The sequence below is a fragment of the Gambusia affinis genome, linkage group LG11, assembly GCF_019740435.1.
Source record: "Gambusia affinis linkage group LG11, SWU_Gaff_1.0, whole genome shotgun sequence".
Taxonomy (NCBI): domain Eukaryota; kingdom Metazoa; phylum Chordata; class Actinopteri; order Cyprinodontiformes; family Poeciliidae; genus Gambusia; species Gambusia affinis.
Window position 1 is genome coordinate 15,725,135 of NC_057878.1, and position 16,977 is coordinate 15,742,111.

Here is a 16,977-nt window from a genome sequence, read left to right on the forward strand (position 1 = left end):
GGTTGTGGCATTTTCATCAGGACTAGATCGTCGCCCAATGATAGACTAATGTAGCACAAGAAGTTTGCAGAAACATCTTGTTTTTCAGATGTATTTTCTCCCTAAAACATCTCAGATTGAACATTTCTAAACAGCCATTCCTTTGCCAGTGACTGTTCTTAAGTCTGAGGTTGTTACCTTAACTTATTTTAGTGGCGGCTGCCGGCTGCATCAGTCCACCTGATCATTGTACTATACAGAACCTCACTTCAAAATCAAAATACCAATTATAGCTTTAAGAATCAGTTTCATCTTATTTTAGTACCAGTTGTAATAACTGAGCTGTTTCAATTGAAAGCAATTAGATCACATCTTTTTCCCTCTTGTTATTGTTATTGTGTGAATTTTTTTATTTTTTTTTACTTCATGTTGTGAAAGTGGAAGGATTCCCTTCAGGTCCAGGCCCCGTACCGTCACTTTAAGCCACTGTTCTTATTTATCTTTGCAATATAAAATGCAGATGCCATGTTACAGTCATTGAAGGAAAATAATACCTTGAAGTCAGGATGTGTATGCATGTGTGTGTGTGTGTAAGTGTGTGTGTAGGTTCACTGGGCCTCCGATTATCTCTCTGGTATATAAGTGCAGTTAATTACAGATGATGGGGCTGGTGATCAGCTGCGCGTATGGGACACACCTCAAGCCTCGCCCAGCTACATGCACCTCCAACCCTCCCCTCGCTCTGTCAGGTGCTTTTGGCAGAGTCTCCTTTTCCTAAAGTCTCCAGATGTCCAGTGGGGTGCGCCAAGTCACAGCAGGAGTGCCTGCAGTCCACTCTGTCTACGGCCCATATCTTTCTAGGAGTGTGTGTGTTTAAAAGGAAGTGGTGGCAGTGAACAGAGGAGAAAGGGGGAGATGAAAGTATGTGTGTGTGTGTGTGTGGTGTTGGTGGTGGTGGTGGTGGGGGGGGTTCCTCTCTGTACTCGCATTACTCACGAGCAGAAGGAGCTTGCTGCCAGGATCCAGCATGTCTGCCCACACGCCCCTGCCCTGCCGCTTAGACCTCTCGGTTGGAGGAGATGATGGAGAGAATCTGGGATCGAGGAGGGGGGCGGATACCAGAGGAATACGAGAGACAGAAAGATAGCAGGGACTCGGGTGCTCACCTCGGACAACTCCACCTCATATGGTAGTCCTCATCTCCTTGTTGAGTTTGTTTTTCAGCTTTGGTGAAACTGACTGTGAAATGACAGCTGGGTTATTTGTAGGTGGTTTGTTATCCTTTTATGCACCTAGCATCTTTTTATATTCTAATGTTGACAGCTGCCAGTTTAAAAGAAGCAGCTAAATACCCCATATTGACTTTTCCGTACAAGTACTTGCGAGAATTATATATGGGGACTGAATAAGAAATATTAGAGTTTGACGGCAAACATTTATGGGAAACAACTTGATGCAACACAAGCCTGTATGCAGCAACAGAAAAAAATTAATAAGTAAGTACATCTTGTATAAAACAATAGAGTATTAAACTGTTTATAACAAATACTTAAATATATATCAATTTGCTAATAAAAATCACATTGTTTAGGAAAAATTTCTGCTCCTAAATCCTCCTTTAAAAAGACTTATTACTGCCAGCTGGCAATACTCCCATGTACCCACAGGGGGCTCTAGTGTACCACACATTTTTACTGCCAAGACTCAGTTAACTGCAGCTCAGAGACCAAAGCCACTGATTGTGTTCAGAATGGACCTTTTGAACTGCTATGTTATACGATTGATACAAACATTAAGCAAGTACAATATGAGCAAGCGGTAATATTCAAATTAAATGCAAAATAAGTGAAAGAAAATGGTTAAAAAAGCAGACAGACATGCAGTGTTTGGTTTCATCAAAGAGGGGACGGAAAGTGGAGAAAAACTGGAGCGAATACATACCTTATCTCTGTACTTATATATATTTATATGTGTGTGTCTTGGTGTGTGTGTGTATGTGTGTGTGTGGGTGTGTGTGCGTGTGCACGGCTGTATGAAATTCTGAGGTGGTGAGCAGTACTTGATGAGCTAGCTCTGGAGACCTCTGAATTTTAATGATGTTGGAGATGATATTGTGTGTCCTTCAGCTTGTTATACTGACACAAGCACTCCATAAATCATCATACCTAGCTATCGTAAAATCAATACCAAACTGCTACCTCAGCGCTAACCTGTAATAAGTTTTTCAGCCGTCTAACAGCTTAAACTTTGCTGTAATGCCGTTCGACCTATAGGTTAAGATCAGAGCATGCTTAATTTGTTTTGTAATAGAGACTTTCTAATCCTTAATGAAGCGCCTATTAGGGAGGCTTTTGTTGGCACACTGGTGATCAGTTGGTGGAACAGCCACTGCAATTAAGTTTGAATCTTTGTCCTGGAGCTAAAAAAAAAAAAAAAAAAGCCCAGAAGGAAAATAAGGGGGAGAAAAAAAAGAAACAGAGGCGGGAAAAAAGCAGCTTGAGCGGTCAATAAATGTTAATCCAGTCAGAAGTCGTCTGCGCCTTTGAACAGGGCTCATGCTGGGTTTTTTTTCACATGCACTTGTTTCATCCTTCCCCCTTAAGAGAGGCCATCCCTGAAGGATACTGCCACTGATCCTGAGACCAGACTAGCTCTCACTAATAAGAGCCCATGTGTAAGCAATATTGTCCACATTAAACACATTATTAGTGAGCTTTGTGTTAAACAAAAGACATAAATACAGCCGGGGAAAATAGGAAACGGGAGACCACACTTCTTCCATGGAGGAGCAGAAATAACAAGAGCCCATTTAGGTTCAGAGAATTATCTCTGCACACTTTGTACAGCAACAAGGATGCAAACACGATGACACGGTTACACTAACACTTTGAAGTCGTTTTCGTTTTCCTTTAAGGGAATGATAGTTATAACCAGGGAAGCATTTTCCAGACACACAACATATGTAAAAGCCCTTTGCACAAGAGAGAAGCCATCGCTACAATTTGTGAAGCGTAAACAGCTTATGAAAGTCAAATTGATATGTGGCATAATCTGACACGGCCAGCCGCTGCTTCAAAAACAACCTTAACAAACCACCAGTCCAGACGGCAGTGACAGTGGAGGTGTGTTTTTTGAACGCTCCACAGGTGATCGAGGTATAATGGGAGGGGAAACGCAAAGTCCAACAAATACATTAGACGGGTTGCTTTACACACTCCACTGCAAATATAATATTGAATAGCATTGCCTTAGATTTAGTATTAACAGGCCAACCAGAGGTCAGCACCCAAAAACGGAAGGTGGGAAAGGTAAAGCAATAAAACGGCCTGGCTCCACAATTCATCCATTATTTGAGGGGGAACCAAGGTACCAGTGAGTTTTTTGGGAAGACTCTGACTTTGGTTGTGGTTCACACACAGTGAGTGGTGAAACTCAAATGTCAGAGGTCTTTCTGGCTGACAATGAAACATCTGTATTTAGGATGTCTTGATGATTAGAGACCAAGATAGAGGTACGAGAAAAAGAAACTGGAGTTTTGGAACAAAAGTAACCAACATGGATGCCTGTGAATGTATTTTAAAATGACTGGTGCCTCATTATTTCATTTTTAAATGGCAATTTAAATTTTGTTCTTTTATGTTGTAAAAATACTTTATAAAATGCAGTGTTCATAAATACATAATGAAGTAAATTAATAAATAATTCTGTCGACCTTATATTAATGGAGATCTAAATCACTGCAAGTTTACTTTTTACACTTCAAACTGAAAACTACATTTAATTAAGTTATATCTTGCAATATCATTTTTAAAATAAATATAACAAAATGTAGTTTCATAAAAGCAGAATGTTAAAATAATAACAATTTTAAAATAAAATGGTTCAAATAATAAATTAAAATTCAAATAAAAAAGACTAGTGTCAAGGGATCTATAAATTGTTAATTACAATTTTGAAAGAATGTGATTTAGAATATCGTCAGTTTTAAAACATCTAACAATACTTGAAAAACAAAGCTTTAAACTAATAAAAACTTAATTGAACATATATGGAGTGATTTTTTTGTTGTTGAAGTTTTAGTGTTTTGACTTTCAAATAGACGCCGCCTCTTATGTTAAGGGACATTCAGAACGTGACTATTTCTCTTGCATAAATTGAATTTTAGCTTATTATTTCACATACAAAAGTTTTTTTTTTCTAAACTTTGTGAAGAAAACACCACATTTAGTGGTTTGTGAAGAATGTGACATTCCTTTTTATGTTAAAAAGAGCAATAAATTAATCAATTAGTTAATTGATTAAAATTTATATGCCTTTTAAATTATTTTGTGAGGTATTGTTAATGTGAACTATAATAATAATAATAATAATAATAATAATATAAATAATAATAGTTTTTATTATAATTATTATTTTTAGAAGTAGGAGTCGTTAAGCTTACATTTGTTCATATTCCTCCCTTTTATTAGGACTCTATGCAACACAATAGGAAAACCAGATGCACAGAAATCTTTTGAACTCTTAAATTAAATCTAACTTAACTTTAATGCTAAAAACTTTGTGAAAGTATTTTTTTTGCATGTGAAAAAGCACCAACAAGCGTTGGTGATGAAAGATGTCTGCAGAGCCGTATTGAAAGGAAGCGTTTCATTTGAATACTAGGCTCAATTGGAGCTCCCTGGTACAGACATGTGTCTGTTAGAGGTCTCCCACGTGGCTCTGATCGGGCTGTTAGGCACTGGTAAGGCCAGAACAGAGCAGAGCACAAGAGGAGAGGGGATGGAGGGAGTTTATATTTGAGGCCAGTGCTGGGGGCTGTTGAGGTGGGGATGTGGGGGATTTGGGTCATCTTTAGTGTGACCTACCAACCTTTGACGGAGACCTGAAAAGTGCAATCTGACCTCCGATCCCGAGCAGTCGTCTCTCACTGTCACCATCCAAAAGGCAAGCTCTTCGCATATTATTAGTTTAGAATACTTGGCTCTATTCAAGTGCAATTAGCAACAAAACCAACTGAAAACCCAGGCATGGAAAACACACCAGTGGCTTTTAATTTGAGCAGCACAGCAGCATCTACTGCCTCAGAAAACACTGATATAGTTTTTCACAACAGCATGGTCTGCCAAAAAGTCCAGAGTCGCCCTTTGTTGAGCATCTACAGCAAGAGGGGAGCACATAATAAAGGTCTTTTTATGATAAGGGTCTTTCGCACAGAGGGACATAGAAAAAATATCTATCAGGAGGTGGGAATTACACTGCTCTATGAAGCAGGCGTCTCCGAGCTCGGAGGCAACATAACCTTCAGAAAGATCCTATTTTTCATTAGACTAGTGTCAGCTAGCTCTGCCTTTAATAACATTCATCCCCACACCAAGGAGAGGATAACTCAAGCTTTAGGCGCATAATGAATGGGCGAATCGGCCCCAGCGCTGTTAGGAACAGGAGGTGTGTGCCGGACAGGCGGAGCTGCGTTTGGTGAGTCTTTCCCACAGGCTGCATTAACATCAATGCAAATGAACATTCAGAGGCTTTCCTGAGGTGTCTCTCTCTCCAACGTTGCCCTGTTAATTACTGTCATTAAAGCCAAGGACCAGGGGAGAGTACTAACAAGCCAGCGTTCACATGATCCCCACATTTGAAAGTCATCTTAGGCATTAAGAACATGTCACAGCCATGCAGAAAGAAAATTGCAAATTGCCAAATTTGCTGACAGAGTGGAAAAAAATTCTGCTGACTCCAAACAGCCCGTCGGTGATGGATGCATTCTTGACACAGTCTTGGTGTTTAGACTAAGGAAATAATGAGTATCAATGTCCCAGCCGAAGAATATGCAAAGACAAAAAGAGCAGTGTGTGGGTTTAATTAAGGGAAGCGGAGGCAAGATCGGTTTTCAAACTGACTGACCCGACATGATCAGGTTCTTATCGCTGTCATTTCGATGCCCAAACATGGCTGCCAAGGTAGTGATGGCGGTTTAACAACTCCAGTGTAATGTCATTGTAACTTGCACACTATTAATGCAGATAAAAACCCGAAGACATCTTTAAGCCAGCACGTTAAAATGCAATGTTTGCATGAAAGGGGCAGGAGGATCTCTGGATTAGGCGAATTGTCTTTAGATGAAAAAACAGAGAAAAGAATTGGTCTTCACTGCATCATTACAACCACGGGGGGTGAGGGCACTCATTGTTCCCACAGTCAAGTAAAGTATTTTGTTTTACAAATGCCCTCTGGCAATTTGTGCTTCCTACATCTGAGCAGGAGGGGGAAAAAATGTTTCTCATACTTCAGAGAGCAAACCAAAATATACCCCATTATGTCTGTGATGCATCAGATCCCTTGTGTGGCAATGAATTTAGTTTTTCCTCTAAAACCGGAGGGTGACACAGTCAATATATTCAACAAGGCCACCACAAGAGCAATATGGAGGACTTTTACTCTGTCTCAGGTTTGACTTCCCTCCCGTCTTGTTTTTCAAACGTCTAAGCTGCTGAGGACAAATCAAAAGCTGAATTTTACTAATGTAACATTGAGCAGACTGCGAGGTGGCTGTGGGGATAATGAGGGACTGCAGGGATGTGAAACAGACAGGCTGAAATGGATAATTAGGACAGAAAGTTTCTGCGATTGCAATGACACTCTTCGGGAAATAGGATCATTAAGTTCCATATGAAATCTCTGTGCAGTGTATCTGTATGATCCTCCTCGTCCAAATTCATTCGTTTCATTACAACTTTTCTTTTCATTACACCCAAGTCTTGCTTAACTTAATGTGCAGCCCTTACCTTTGTTTGAGAAAGATGTCAGAATGTAGATACTTTATCTTTACAACAACCTCTGGACCTATTTTACATAATTACTACCTTTACCTGCCAGAGAAACACTCAGACTTGTGAAAGTTGTCATAACCATTGAACTTTTTCATACTGGGACCACAAACTTGGATGCATTTTGTTGGGATTTTTGTGAGACACCAACATAAAATAGTGCAACACAGTAAAGTGGAAGCAAAATATCACCACAACATGATGCTGCCTCTGCTATGTTTCATGTAAAGGATTTGTGGGTTTTTTTCAGAACTCTTGTTAGCATAAATGGGAAATGTGTAACTAATACTAATCCTGTCAATGGATATTCCTTCCTGAGCTGTAAATCTCTGCAGCTCCTCCAGAGTTGCCAGGTGCCTTGTAGCTGAGACTCTACCCTGCCAGGACTGTCATTTCAGTTGAATGGCCATGTTGGGTTAGCGATGCCGTTGTGCTCTTACTTCTTTTCCCCCTCTTTTTGAATGTATTTGGTTGTTCCTTATTCTTTATGATACAATTTGTTAATTAATGTTTTCTAATTAATATCCAAGTCCTCCACAGAACAACTGCATTTATACAGAGATTATGTTACTCACTGGAGTATCTCTATTAGGTAAGATCCTCATTTTGCAGAACTGGACTTTATTTATGGGTATCAGAGTGAAGGGAATGATGTATAAACACATGTACATGTAATTTAACTTTTTTAGTCTTTCCCATAAAATGCCTAACAAAAATACATTAAAATTTGTGCTTGCAATGTGACAAAAAGCAAAAACCTTTAAGAATACTTTTTACAATGCATTGTAGGTACTTTAACTCTCTTTAGTGGATATATTTTGCATAATTACTACCTTGATCCACCAGAGAAGTACATGACTACGGTCCATATTTAGCTATCCTGTAAACCAAGCTTATTGTTCAGATCAGGGAAGAAAGCCTTGGTGACATGTGAGGGTAAAGGACAGGAATACTTCATGCTGCAGAGGTTTTTATGCAGCCAAACTGGATAATAAGCTGCAATAGCTGTTAAAAAGCGTTTGAGGGAGATATCACGCTATGTTGCTCTATTATGATTAGATTTCTCCTTGACAATATGAAAAGATCAAATCAATATCCACTGAGATTTTTATGATCCACAAGCCGGCCCTATCTTGTTCCTCCCTCCCAAGGCTCTATTAAAAGAATATGATCTGACATCACTGCCCGTTAGATCTGCTTCTGTGGAAACATGTAACTTAAATTAGAGAAACGCTTCACCAAAATAACCCTTGTTTTGGATTTGCTCCAAAATGTTTTGTTTTGGGCTGTTGATGACAGGATCCATTGTGTTCTACTTAAAAGCAATTCAATTAGGAGTCATTAGTCCTCTGAGTGATTACCAGTGGCCTATCGATGGAGAGAAAGGACACTCTAATTAAAGAGCATTTAGATCTTTCTCAATGGAAAAATAATGGGGAGGAACACAGCATTTAAAAAACAGTTTGAAGGAAAACATTCTGGCGCAGCAAATGATCGACATAACATCTTCACTTTGCTCTCTGTAAATTCCCTTTATAGACACATATGCACTAACGGATCCCTTAGGAATAGTAAAACGCTACCATACAAGAAGCCACTAGTACTACTAAGAAGCAGGTAAGCATTCAGATGTCATTTTTATCTGCATAAGGGAAAAAAGAGAAAAGAACAGACAGATTAAATGGCAGAACTGATGCAAAATCATGGCAGGCATTTATTGTACACATGTGGAAGTGAAAATTCCTGGAAGGACGGTGCGGACTATCTTTCATTTTTAATTGACTGTCAGTGCTGTGCATCTTTGAATTCACTATATAAAGATAGATAGGTACATTCACTGACTATCATGAAGTTAATTCCACTCTTGGATGAATCATAGTGATTATATTAAAGTCAGGAGGCTTTCATTTTCTAAAACACTTTCTGTACATTTAATATAATCAGCTGAAAAGAAATTAGATATATTAAGTGTATGCTGACACTGTGAAATACATATTCAACCAAGATCTATTATAAGAGATCATTTTTGATATGGGCAACATAGACAGTTGCCAAGGGTGGCATGAGAAGGAGAGAGCACCAATATGGAGCCTTGGGATTGGGGGTATGTCGACAGCATATTGAAGGAAGACTTAATGGACTTAGCTAGAAGGAGCTGCTTGTCCAGGGTTGCATTCAGGTCGCCACTTTCTATTATTATGATGTCTCATTTATATGTTTATTACAGACACTCATTTACCTAACCTTTCCACACAGTTTTGAAAGAATGGCATTGAGTTAAGACCAGTATGAATGATGCAGTATGAAGTACATCCAATCCCATAAGATTAATGGCGCACTTCAGTCTAGGTATGCCAAGGTTTTTAAAAGTTGTGGTTTAAAATTGCTAACCTTTTTATGATACATTGTTCTTGTTGTATAAAGTCTTTGCGATGAGATGCCAAAGTAAGTAACTTAAGCACTTCTGTTTTCTGTCTCTGGAAGCTTTCAATTGTGCTAAAAGCAGACTAGTTACTCGCTTAGAGGCAATACAAATACATTTTCACGTTCAAAATGTTTTGAGTCCCAAAAAACATAAATAGCATAAACGGACACTAAATGAGCACCCATTACATTTACTAGTGTGACGATGTTTTAGAGCTAACCAAGATACGGTGCAAGTTAACCAGCGGAATGCAGGCTAATAATAATTATAATTACAATCATTAATTATCTTTTAGAAAATGTTTCAATATTTGTTGCTTTTCTGTTTTGATTTAAAGCATTTTTGGCATATTTGTCGATCAGAAACCCGTCATGATTATTTAGACACAGTAAAATCAGCTCTCTCCTTCACTTAAAATTACATTAACAAAAACTAAGAGGATAGGTTAGGTGAGACACTAAAGGAAGCAAAGCCATTTTTATTTCCTTACCTTGAACATGGCTTTATAGTTCTTTCAAAAATCTTACTACACTGTTTCTTATCTAAACAGTCCTTGAAATTATGAGGGTCTAAATGTGGAGAAATAAATTTTATGAAGTCCTATCTCTTCTATATGTTGTGTATTCTGTATAGTCTGTGTACTGGGATAAATAGTATAACACTGGAACCAGTGTGTGGTGTATTGAAAGAATAAGTTACTTTTTGCAGTGGGGTCAACATCTGTGCTTATTTTTAATCTTTCATACATGATAGTGGTCTATCTATCTAATTGTGAAGGTTCAGTGGTTATGCATATCTTTGTGTCCCTCTTTGGTAAAAAAAAAAGTTAAAAAAAATATTTAGCTGTATTAATCAAAAGGTTAGAGTACTGTGCCAGTGGAGTCACTCCAAGCATTTCCAGGCCGTGCAATCTTCATCAGTGTAAACAAAGTGTCAGAGTAGTGTACAGTGTAACACCACAGATGTTACATCCTTCCTGTAACATTTGACTAGCACCCAGAGACGTTTCTCAGGAGTGTGATAAACACGGCGTCTTTAAGTTTTGACAACCACTTACAGGTCCTGAAAATGTGTGACAGTAACTGGAGACCAAATTGTGTGGTTTGGTATTGGAGGCATAGAAAGGCGACTGCTAAAAGGTTACGTGCTTAAAGCCACACATCATCACATTACTAAAACTCAAAACAGATATGTAATAATGTGGCGGGAGTATGAGATACAAAGCAACAGATGGCCAGATGAAAAACCACAATATTTAATTATTTAACCACAATGTGAGGTTGAAGAAAACAGCTGAGCTAAAAATATGATTATTGTTTCTTTTCATAATACTATTGCACTAAATTCTAAATACAATTAAATGACATTTTTAACTATTGCTGTGTAAAATAGCAATGCACTAATCACTTAGTCAATGATCAAAATTAGATTTTTTTGCCTTGATTACCTTTGATAGATAATCAGTAGGTCAAACTCTAAAAAATCAGATGTCCCCTGCTAACTGTATACATTAAAACAGAAAATGTGAGCTTTTATTTACTTCCCTTAATTCTTTGACTAATTGCTGCAATTGACAACACTTAAAAAAAGACATTCATCCTTCAAAGGAGAGACCATTTACATCTTTGAATAATGGGTTAAGGAGGATTCTGATATTTATTTTGTATTATGTATAATAAGTGAATAAACTTCTTTATTACAAACTTACTATGGTATGAAAATAATAATAATAATAATAATAATAATAATAATAATAATAATAATAATAATAATAATAATAATAATAATAATAATAATAATAATAATAATAAAATTAGAAAGCAAACATAATCTCATTGATATGAGTCTTATTTCGGTAGGAACAAGGAGAAAAAAAATTTTTTTTAGCAAAATTTATTATTTTTGGCATCTAATTAGAAAATGTAACTGCATTCTCCAACATACAAAATATTAAAATTATTGTTTTCTTGTATGTGGAGCTAAAAATAATGTTTGATTGAATTTGATCACCAGAACTGAGCACAAATTTACAATGCATTAAATATTCAGTACTTGCTGAATGCTGCTGTGTCCAAACAAATGCTGCGGCAGACAAACTCAAATCTATTGCAGTAATCAGTGTCTACTGTTCTCGTACTATGCCGTTTTCTGACGTCACAATAAAATGTCTACATATTGATAAGATGTAAGGTTTACTTAATATCTAGAGGGTGAAATGTGAAAAAGTAAATGATGGGATTTTGCATGCCAGCTGCATTCCTCTGTTTTCACCATACAGCTGAAATAACTGTGAAAAATGTCCCCTCGGTCCGACTTTTATCCCTCACCTTATTCCCAATGTCATTCATTTGCCACTGAAGGTAACAAGCCTTTTCCACTCGGTGCTCTGTAACGGCAGACCTTTAATAGCCATTTCCCGGTGTGGCGAGAGGAGAGAGCGGGAACATGTTTATTTGTGTGTCTGCACATGCTTCTCCAATGATTCTCTCTGCTCCACTCACCCAGCTGCTGGCTGGAGGAGTGATTCATGGGCCTGACAGATGCCTGGTGCAGCTGGATCTGTCCTTGATCATCCCAAAAGCCTGGACAGCACTGTCATTCACCATTGCCCAAATTATCTCTGTATTGACTGCAGAACCCTCTGTGACAGCGCTGTAATGGCTAATTACCCAGGATGCTTTGGGTACTTTTAAGCCCCAGAGTGTTCCCTAGCTGTCTTTGCCATGCGGCGGCTGCTGCTGGCTGCCGGATTGTGTTGCTGTGAGGGCGACCGCTTCCTCTGCCCCACCTGAGGTCTCTAGCCTGGAGCAAAATGTCAAGAGAAGGAAATCTTCGTTTCACTCTCCATCTCAATGCAAGTCCAGCTTATTTGCATAGTTCAGTTAATAGGCAAGGTAATTCAAAGATACTGGAAAATTAAGAAACAAGAAAAAGGAAAAATAAAGATAAGACATATATTTTAAAAAATCCCAGCAACATCTAAGTATCACATTAAGAGACGTATATGACTATGCCATGATAAAGGTGAACAGATTAAGATATCTTTATACTTCATAGAATCAGATTCAGTATCAAATCTATTGGTCAAGTATTTTTACATACAAGAAATTTGACATGGTGATGTTGTAATGCAGAAATTCAGCATCGGAAAGATGCTGAAACTAGGATCTAGATTCACAATGTTGTCAATCTAGATCCAACTGTTTCTGCACATTCTAGATTTTTGGTAGTTGGCTCCAGAGAAACTGAATGCTACCTCCACTGAGTGACCCGAGAATAAAGCCTTGAGGAACCCCACATGTACTCTTTCTGTAATATGGCAAATATAAATCTGAGAACAACAAAGTAGTTCCATGCTGCAAAGGAGGATCTGAACCAATCTAACATACCAAACTATTTCAAACAGTCTCACCAACACTTCTCTGAAAGACAGAAAAATGTGTCGTTTACAGTTTGTTTGTTTCTCTTTTCAGCTTTCTGTATCAGGGGAATTACCTTCAGAAACATACAGTTAATTATCAAAATCTGTCTAATCTGTATAATTTGCATGAATAATTTGCTAGCTGAAATCATTCTCATTTTCCAAACATGACAGTGTGGGTTATGTTGAAGGCATGCGGTAAAAAAAACAATAAAAAAAAAAAACTATTTGCACAAATATCTGCTAAGGTTTTTTACTAAGTCACCTGTTTCTTATGCTGCAACATTACTTACAAAGTCTGAGGTACATTTTAGGGTGACAGAGGAAGGAAAGAGGAGCAGAGAGAAGAGACAGAAAGAGGTAAGGAGAAGGTGAGGGAATACAGGGTACAAAATCCCATCCTGACTGTTAGAGAAGATGATGAGGTCCCCTGAGAACGGACGGAGTAGAAAGGGAGCAGCTTTTCTCCGCAAAGATTCCAGTAATTTGCCACATCCTGTCCGCACACCCAGTGTGGAAACTACTCTGTCCTTAATTACCAGGATAACAGGCCCAACCCCTCCCTGCTCCTCATTGTCCTGTTCTCCTCACGTTACTTTCTCCCCCCTCTTCCTCCAGTCAGGGACTCCACCTCCTGCTTCTGCTACTCTTCCTCACCATTGGCATAGGGCTAAAAATGAATGGCCTTTGTGGCTGTCTGCAGGCAGTGGAAGAATGGACACCAAATAAAGTGATAAAAGCTGCGAGAGTGACCCTGAATCTGTTCGCAGCTGTGATCCTGATGGACAGGGGCATTATTGCGACACCAAGGCCTTTACCTGGATAAACTAGCAGCTCTGACAGCACTCTTAGTCAGACAGAAAGGAGAACATCTCTAAAACAATGGGTTTCTGTTTAATCCAGCGTAGTAATTTAGATCTATTCTTTCATAAACATTCAACCTAAAAAATAGTGTCAGCAACCTCTATAATCCTGTATAGAAGAGACTGCAACATACTGTGCTTGCAACAACAATCAATGTCAGGAAGCAACCAGGGTGTCAGGGTTGTGGCCTCTTCGTCTGGCTGGCGTCTGTCATCTCCAAGATGGCGTTGCGTCTGCTGCAGCTTTATTTGCATCAGCTTTTGCAAACGTTGCTGCCTTACATATCCTGACTCCACAGAAACCTTTCTTCTTTTTTTTTTGCTTAAAAAAAGGAGGAGATCCACCAGTGACACCACAGTCTTGCCCTGCTGCTATATAGATGCGATGAATGACGAGGCTGAATTAGAGCTGTGTTTGTGTGCCCTTTCACTGAACAGGCAGTGGGAGGGTCTGATATTCCTCAGGGTGAAGGGGTTAGAGAGGGTGTGTGTGTCTGTGTTACCAGTCACCTGCTGCTAAATCCTATTAGCAAGGCCCGGGGGTTAAACCAACCATCACCATTAAAGGCCTGTCAGGGGGAAAGCCCACAAATAATAGGGCTGATCGCTACAACTCACAAATAATTAGGTGCTTTGATAGAGAATAATCAATTAGCGATGATAGGAGGAGGCTTAACTTTTCTGAGAGATCTCAGAGAGAAGGAAAATACAAACAAAAATCAATTTTATTAATAGTCATAACCTTTTATTGTTGATCAAAATCTACATAATTAAGAGAAAATCTCTAATATATGAACCTGATATTTTTATTTACTTTAATTCAGGAAGAAATAAATAATAGATAAATGTACAATTCTTCTGGCAATTTTTGATCAGGGTCTGATTGGTCTTTGGTCTTGCTTTCTCTCGCTCTCTCGCAGCCTAAGTAACCCAGACATGTTTCAAAACAGAAAAAATAGATTCCGTTTAGAAGATTTTCTCTCATCTGTGAACCTCCACTGACTTTATTTTAAACACTTCACTGAAAGATAACAATTGCTTTTCAATTCCTTCAGTAACAACTTCCACATCTCAGATTGCTGGTAGAAGCTTAAGCTGAGCAATGTGTGTTGCACATTGATTGTGCAACACCAAAGTTGTACATCCTGAATATCTACTATGGTAAAAACGAAATCAATCCTAAAATTACTTGATTTGGAAATTTGAGATGAAAGTCGGAGAAAAACCTTGGCCTTTTCTTTAAAAGTTTCTAAAAATAATCTTTTGGTAATATTTTGACATACTGTGCTGTTTTTCTGCCCTGTTTTATTGAACTTAAGCTTTTTGCTGGTGTTTTCACACAATGTCACAAAAGTGAGCAGTCATTAATTTTTATTTGTTTATGGCTTTATTTAGTTCTTCTGAGGCAACGTTGAACACTTTAAGGTGTTGAAGGCCAGATGGAAAAATCCAAACATTAAAGTTGCTCTTTTAAATGTTGCCCTTTTCTCCCACTTTGTACCCATCAAGGCTATACGGGAGATTCTGGCTTATGCAGCGGGACTCTTAAAGAAGACACTACTGTTCTACAGCTGAGAGTGCCCACGTAAACATATCCATATGTTTAGTGGCTCGACGAAAATGAGGTGAGAGGATATTGGCAAAGCAAGTGTTAAATAAGATGAGAAGTGACAGCTTACATCTCCAGCCACAATTAACACGTTGATAGCGTTTTTCGCTGGCCCCCTCACAGTGATAATGCCTGTTGTCAAATCTGTTTAGCACACCAAATCTCCCGGAGCCTTCAACTAGGCAGCAAGCTTTTGACAGATTGAAGGTTCAGAGATAGGCTATCATGACAGATGGAAGCTGGCATCGATGTTCAGCTCTCGCCAATCACAGGGGACCTGCCCCCCTTATTCTGCGGGGCGCAGCTCCGTAACCTTCCCCCCTCTGATGGGAGCAGGGGATGGCATTGTTAAGCAGTGCATCTGTGAGACTCAGTCTCCTCTGATGGAAGCATAAGGCAAAGAGCTCTCAAGCAAAAGACGGCCACTGCTGTAAGCGCATTTCAGATATGATGGGAGGCTAGCTCTGGGGAATTGTGGAAGAGGAAAAGTTTGGAACATTTTGAGGAGCTGAGAAGGACCCAGGAGAGACAAGAGAGACTGCATCAAGCCTCAGCTACTCAGTAATGCCATCATTAAATTTGATTATTACCTAAATGCTGGCAAATGCTCTGTACAGTCACAGCACAGTGGAGTTTGACAGAAAGATTTACTTGATCACTCCTCATGTCTGCTGACTAAAATGACAATTTTTCCTGTGACCAACTGCATCACACCTGTTAAATACCAGATTTGAAGAAGGAAAATCAATTTAGATACCCTTGGTCTGTGCTGAAAGTCCTCCTAGAACTCATACTACAGTATGATTACCCTTAATGAGATCCATCTGAAAACGGTGGCACAGGAGAAACTCATTAAGCCGAGCTTGTTCTAATCAGACAGCCTGTATGGATTTTGCAGACATCAGAAATTGTTCTGAAAAAGTAGAATACACCAGGGCCCCTGAAACAGAAGAAGGGATCCGATAATTAAGTATCTGCCATGCGCTGATGATATCACGAGTGTTAATGATCACTATAATGACAGTTCATGCAGCATTCGGTTGATTTACAATACACCTTCTGTGAGGCACCACTGCAGTAAACACATCCAAATGGAAAGCGTTTAGTATAGATTTAAAAGGCATCATTTAGACCCTGTCGCAACGTTTAGGGAAAAGGAATTAAATGCTTACTTGCACGTAAACATTTTTGCAAGAGGAAACGTTTGACAGGCAGCGATGTTGATTTACTTTTCTGGCAGGCAGCCCTCTAAGTTGTTTGGTCTCTCCCTCCCCTGTTTAGGCGAACACATTGTTGATTCAGACCCATCATGTTGAGGCTTGAGGTCACCCTGTCTCAGGCTTGGCTAGTTAGCAGCAGCCCACCTGATGGCCCAGAGGAAATCACAGCAGCCGCGCTCACAGGAGAGGGCCTGACAGCTAAGGCCCCACACCAGAGAGACGGGTCCAGGCATGGCTGTGGAGAGAGGAGGGTCAGCATGGTGGGTGGGGGCGGGGGTACAGAGGAGGGAGTTTGTGGTTGGAGGGGGGGTCCTTCAAAGAAGGAAGCAGGGAGGAAAAAATATAAACTGTAACTTAAGAGGGTGCTGTGGAGGAGTGTTGTACGTAAAAACATGTACACACACGCCCACGCATATATATTTCTATACATGTATATGCATTTCTTTGTATTACTATACAAAGAAATGTCACATATATGGAGACTTAGGTGATAGGTGAGTCGGTGATGTACCTAAAGCAAATGTTTCTGTTAATACCTGAAGTTCTGTTTCAAAAACTGTTTGGATATTACATTAAATAACAAAAATATAACATTTTAAATACAGATGGCCAGCCTACTGTAAGCAGAAACAT

The 16,977-nt window shown here is 39.1% G+C and overlaps 2 long non-coding RNA genes across 2 annotated transcripts in view; one reads left to right on the forward strand and one right to left on the reverse strand.

Moving 5' to 3' along the window:
• LOC122840188 overlaps positions 1 to 16,977 on the reverse strand; it is a 98,594-nt gene that overhangs the window by 14,463 nt on the left and 67,154 nt on the right. The gene's annotated exons all lie outside the window — the stretch shown is intronic.
• LOC122840189 lies at positions 8,305 to 16,562 on the forward strand. The gene is made up of 3 exons (XR_006372180.1): positions 8,305 to 8,423; positions 15,025 to 15,140; positions 16,406 to 16,562. It is a non-coding gene; the product is annotated as an uncharacterized LOC122840189 (long non-coding RNA).